The sequence below is a fragment of the Primulina tabacum genome, chromosome 4 (assembly GCF_025594145.1).
Source record: "Primulina tabacum isolate GXHZ01 chromosome 4, ASM2559414v2, whole genome shotgun sequence".
NCBI lineage: Eukaryota > Viridiplantae > Streptophyta > Magnoliopsida > Lamiales > Gesneriaceae > Primulina > Primulina tabacum.
The window spans coordinates 19,373,828-19,380,302 of record NC_134553.1 but is presented as its reverse complement, the minus strand read 5'-3'; the positions used below and the strand labels follow the sequence as shown (position 1 = coordinate 19,380,302).

General features: G+C 35.9%; 1 long non-coding RNA gene across 1 annotated transcript; it reads right to left on the bottom strand.

The window, feature by feature from the left end:
• Positions 1-3,088: 3,088 nt before the first annotated feature.
• Positions 3,089-4,358, bottom strand: LOC142541580 (uncharacterized). Its single transcript, XR_012819402.1, has 3 exons — positions 4,296-4,358; positions 3,694-3,746; positions 3,089-3,152 (listed from the first exon to the last, which is right to left on the bottom strand). It is a non-coding gene; the product is annotated as an uncharacterized LOC142541580 (long non-coding RNA).
• Between the last annotated feature and the right edge of the window lie 2,117 nt (positions 4,359-6,475).

Genomic DNA, 6,475 nt, shown 5'->3' with positions numbered 1-6,475 from the left:
GATCAGTCAAAGCCAACAAAGGAAGCAATTGCTGAAGAGTGCTCTGAGCCAGTGATTGTTCCTGTCTCTCAAGATGATTTACCATCCTCATCCCCTGCTTATCCAAAATCTCCACCAGCTGGACTACAACTATTCACAGACGTTGAGTTGTCATTGGCCAATATTGATGAAGTCATTCTGTAACGTCTACTGTTTTAAAATTTGCGGAAATATTTTTTTTAGCTCACATTTTAAAATTAAGCATTTAAATAAATTGCACGCATGCAGTCCTACTTAAAAATATCATTTAAAAATAATCATAATTAATTACCAATAAAATATAACAGAGCAAAAACTAGTAAAAATCCTGACATAAAAAAAAGTAAAATAAAACAGCGTATGAAATGGTCATATCCTCTCAATAACATAAAATCATAAATGTGCAAAAAAGCATGAGGACCTCGGTCATGTCGCCCACTGGGTCTGCCTACGCAGAGTTCAGCACCTCCCGTCCCCTCAATATCGAACTCACCTGCATCACACACGTCTAGTGAGTCTAAAGAATTAACACGCCTGTACCAGAAATAACAAGTACGTATACATGGCACACAGCAGTGAAAAATACCATACTAAACATACGTTTCATTAACTTTAAAAGAGTAACATAAACGTGTCGTGTAAAATCATGATGTGTCAGAACAGCTCATCGACAATCATCATTCATCATTTCCTTTAATGAATTCAGTTCGTTAGAGGTGACTATCGTACATCATCGTTTATGATGGATCCATCATACATAGAACCGCGGTTCTCGGCGGCTGTCGGACATCAATGATAGGATTACCCATCCACTGTGCCTAGGACTCATCATCATCAATTACATATACGTCTTACGCATTTACATATACTTCGATATCCACAACCAATTCTCATCATTCAAAACATCGTCATTTTCTTCACTTGTAAAAATCATGCACATATGCAATTTTCTTAAATCCAAGCATGCAACGTATATTTTCATAAAATTTTAAAAATCGTGATCATGATGCATAAACATATAAAATATGGTAAATTTATGCTCAGGGCACTGCCAGGATCATAATCTTACCTCGGGGCAAAATGGTCATTTTGCCCCTGGAAACTCAAAATTTACCGTTTTACCCCCGAACCTCTAAATTTGACCAAAGTTTACCAAACTCCTTAAAATAACCCAAAACATATTTATAAACATCCCTCTACATAAACGCGAGCCCAATACCGATTCGTTTTAAAACTTGGACCGGTGTCCCGGGTTTAACCCGAATCGAACCGAAACTTAACCAAATTTTTCCCAACCTTTTAACCATACTTATTATACATTTAAAAGGACTTAAAAACTCAAAAACTAGACCCCTAAACTTTTGAAAATTAGGACATCCAGCTGCTGAATTTTTCGTCGTTGCTTATTACTCCTATAAACCCTAGTGCACTACTTTCCATTTTTGCTTTCTAGCCTACACTCGATCTATCCAGCCCCAACTCAACCCCTCTTAGACCACCCTAGGACGACCCTGAACCTACTAAACCCACGCAGACAGCCCCATGCAAGCCCTCAAGTCTCGCACATGCCAAACCACGCAAGGAAGTACTCTGCGTCAAAACTCCTCTCCACTCGATCGATCACGCTATGGGGCTGGTTCCGGCAAGTTTTGAATTTTTCCAGGCCTTTTCTTAGACCCTCAAGGGTCCATTTCATGGCTCAGATCAGTTCTTGTGTTGCTAGCCTGGCCCTTGCACGCGATCTACACCAAAACCGAGCCATGCTATAGCCAATACCCCTCCCGACAGTCACTAAAACACCACGCGATCTCCTAACAATCTCATGACTCCATCATACCACCATGAACAGCCCCTTAGCATCAACTACTGGCAGCCTCCTTGCACAGATAAAGAGAAACGTGAGTGGGTAAAGAAAAATGCAAATATTTGAACAAAACCAAACCTTTACTATGCTATATGCTGGATCAAAATTCTTATGCATGTAACACATAAATCAGCAAGTATTTAACATGTATGATGCAGAAATGAACGTACACGGAATGCCTTGATGTTAACATACTCAAAAACGTGAAGAACAGCACGAAGGGAAGGCACCGGGGGATTTTTATTTGGAAGATTAAGCTTGGCCGACACTTTGCTAAAGGGAGGCTGCTGAAATCGAGAGGATTCTGAGTGGAGGGGGAGGTGTCGGATGATATATGGTTTAGGTTTAGGTATAGGTTAAATGGTGATTAGGTAATATTAAATAGTGAATTAACAAGCTAATGGGCCTTAAATAGTATTTTAAAATTTTAAAAAGAGTTTTAAGCCCAAAATCTTAAAATTAGGTCCATTAAGTCAAAACACAATCCCGAAAAAAATTTCGTTATGGTAAGTTCTTTAAAATATTAGCCGAATCCTCAAAAAGTCTCTCGATTCAAGAAAATTTATGTACCGCTGAAAAATATGCTTTGGCGGATAAAAATACTCAACAAATCCCATTTCTTGAAAAATACCTTTAAAACACATTATATTAATTAATAAAAATTAATCATGTGATAAAAATAATTTTCCTGAAAATCCCTGGTCTCTGTTCCTTGTTTGAGCGCGAAATGCACCTAGAAACCCTAATGCATGAACTTTTAAAACTTCATGAAATAAATCCTATCATGCAAGAATTATGCACAAAATGCATAAAAATAATTAAAAACATAATTAAATAAAATCTTAGATTGCATGCATTCAGGTTATGTGAATTAAATTCCTGACCTTACAACTCTCCCCCACTTAAAAGAAATTTCGTCCTCAAAATTTAGAACGTACCGAATAGCTTCGGGTAGCGACTTGTGGCGCCCGGTTTAGAAATTCATAATCATTCTCTTACTAAGTGCCACATTTTTTTACAATCTTTCTTTATCGAACTTCTATTTTTATTTTTACCTTTATTATTATTAGAAAGATATTGTAGATAAAAATTTAAATATTTTCTACTATAATTTAAAGATTATCTACAAATATTTACATTCTTATTTCAAATATGTACAATTATTTTACAGTGGAAGTTTAACATTTATAGACAGATCATCCCAACTTTCAAATGCTCTTATTTCAGCTTCAGTTATTTTTCTCTTGTTCCAATTCGGGGGTTCCTGTGTCTGGAAATTACAATAGACGAAAAGAAACAGAGGGTTAAGTCTTTGAGGACTTAGTGAGTTTAAATTAGCATATGAATTTTAAATAACACTTCATCATAATTATGCATGAAATAATAGGCATAACAATTTAGATATTATGAATGATATGCAATGAAATAATAGATAAATGAAAATTCCATAAATTAACATTTGTGGCTCTAATTGAGCACTTTTTACGAGCTGGGTGAACCATTCTCCGGACCGAAATATTCGGTACGCGTTGTTCAGATGAACCATATACCTGGGACTTTTGACCCGTTGTTCATTGAACTCATTTTCCGGCCGAAGCCACGTTGTCCAGTGGACTCAATTTCCGGACCGAAATCCGCTGTCCATGACTCCATTCATTAATGGTGTATCAATCCATTCATAAATATACAAGAAAATATATCAGTAATTGAAATAAACTGTGGATGATATTTGAACATTAAATAAATGCTATTGAAATTTCCAAGCCAAATGCCAAAGGCTTTAATAGAAGAATGAATAGTAATTTTCTCACCTGATAACTTACAATTTAGGCTTGATTAATAATCCGAGTTGCTGGAGCAAGTCCTAAAAATATATTATGAATGATATTTATATGTTAGAGTTTTTAAGTAACTAGCTGATCATTTTCAGATTATTTTTTGTTCAAAATTTAACCCGGTTGATTTTACTTATGTTTGCAAAATTCATATTAATTAGAAGGTATCTCCAAACATTACGAAAGTTGGGCAAAAAGTCAGAAATATCACCAGAAAAGTTCGGCCACCGGAGAAACGCCGATCCGGCGGCGCGTGCAGTAGACGCGCCTACGGTTCCGGCGCGTGGCTAGCCTTCCGGCGGCCACGTGCGGCCGGAAATTTTCCAGATTATGTAACTTTTGAAGATCTTTAATTCTTCTGTTGAAAGTTTTGTCAAATTCCTAACCCATCAATACCAGATTTAAATACCGTCGTATGGTTAACTAATGTACTCCGGCATTCCGAAAATGTTAGTTCCGGCAATATTTTGGGACGATGGGCGGTATATACCTCATCTATGCAACAAGAGGTACAACTTTTATGTTCAAGCCGACCTCTAGTTTGGTGTATAGAGATAAGAAAAATGAGCGAAAAGTACCTAGCTTGAATACGGGATACCGTTGCCGTTTTGCGGACTATCTTTGTTTGATTTTCTTGTTTTTTGCTTGATCCTCTTACGTCACCTCTAGTGCTATGTTGCTTTACGATATGAGGTGAGTAGTTGGTGATTTATTGGGATTTTTCGGAAAGAGGTATAGCTTTTTCTTCTATTTCTTCCTCTTTTTCTCCTTCCTCCCTCCTCTTCCTTCTTCTCCCTCCTCTCGTTTCTCTCTCTTTCTCGGTTGATTTTGGTGAATTGAAAGGAAGGAGTGCAGTATATATATAGCCGATTCCATGCTTATCCTTTTATTATTATTATTATTTTTTATTTTTATTTATTTATTTATTAATTAAATGAAAAAAATGTTATGTTTATCCAAACTTAATATTATTATATTCATGTATCTAATTATTGAACCTAATTATCTTATATTGAATTTAATAATTATTGTAATTAATTACTTAACATATATGTTGAGTTTAATTATAATATTTTATTATATTTTGGCTATTTGATTTTGGAATGGGAACTTCATAGTGCTTGATAAATTTTTAAGTGTATTGTGATGCATTTTAATGTATTTCTAGATACTTTGGACAAATAAAATTTGTTCTGAAAAATAATGTGATAAAAATTTAAAAGTGAAAATAGTAAAATTTATACTAATAAAAATGCATTTATGCACCTTTTTTTTAGGGTGTCACAATATCCCCTCCTTTTAAAAATCTGGTCCCCAGATTTAAGAGTTATTGGAATAAATGAGGATATTGACATCTCATATCTTTCTCTGTTTCCCACGTTGCTTCTTCAATGTTGTGGTTTTTCCATAAGACTTTTATCAACTGAATTGGTCGACCACAAAGTTCCTTTATTCTTTGGTCCAAAATCTTCACAGGTTATTCTTCATATGTTAGATTTTCTTCCAGATCTATCTGTTGGTGGTCAACTAATTGGGCTGAGTCTACTTTGCATTTCCTTAATTGTGATACGTGGAATACGTTATATATACCAGATATATTTTCAGGTAGAGATAGACGATAAGCCACAGTGCCTATTCGTTCAATTACTTCAAAAGGTCCAATAAATCGAGGATGCAACTTTCCCTTCTTTCCAGTACGCTTGATTCCTTTTCTTGGTGATACTTTTAGTAGTACGAAATCTCCGACTTCAAATTTCAAATCTTTCCGCCTCTTATCTGCATAACTCTTCTGTCGACTTTGAGCTGTTTGTATTCGTTGCCTGATAAGTTGTATTTTGTCGATAGCTTCTTGTATAATGTCAGGCCTGATTGCTCGTTCTTGTCCATTCTTTGTGCATCTCCATTCATCCATATCCCAGTTAAGAGGAGAGCGACATTTTCTTCCATATAATGCTTCATATGGCGCAATTTTTATTGAGGATTGATAACTATTGTTGTATGAAAATTCAACTAGAGGCAAATATTTTCCCCAGTTTGCCCCAAAATCCAGCACACATGCGCGAAGCATGTCTTCCAATATTTGAATGGTTCGTTCAGACTGACCATCGGTTTGCGGATGTGCTGCAGTGCTAAAATTTAATTTGGTACCAAGGCATTCCTGAAGTTTTTTCCATAATCTTGACGTAAACTTCGGATCTCTATCAGATACTATGGTAGTGGGGATACCATGTAACAGTATAATTTCCTTCTGATAGAGTTCAGCCAGTTTTTCCACCCCATATTTGTGACTTATGGGTATGAAATGTGCTGACTTGGTCAAGCGATCAAAAATTACCTATATGCTATTAAAACCTCCTGGGAGCTGGGGTAATCCGGTCACAAAGTCCATAGTTATTTGATCCCATTTTCATTCTGGTATAGGAAGTGGTTGCAAAAGAACTGCTGGTCTTTGATGTTCAGCCTTTATCATTTGGCAAGATAGGCAATTTGAAATGAAATCTGCAATATCTCGTTTCATTCCTTTCCACCAGAAGTGTTTTTTAATCTTTGGTACATCTTAGATCCTCCTGGATGAATGCTGATCTGAGACTGATGTGATTTTTCCATTATTTCCTTTTTCATTGAGCTAAGCACACAAATACGGTCATGGTAGCATAGTATTCCTTGTGAATTGGCGACGAAATTGGTATCAGTACGGAGTTTTGAAACTTCTTGGTCCAATTCTTGATTTTTCTTAATTCTGGTATGAAATTCAGGT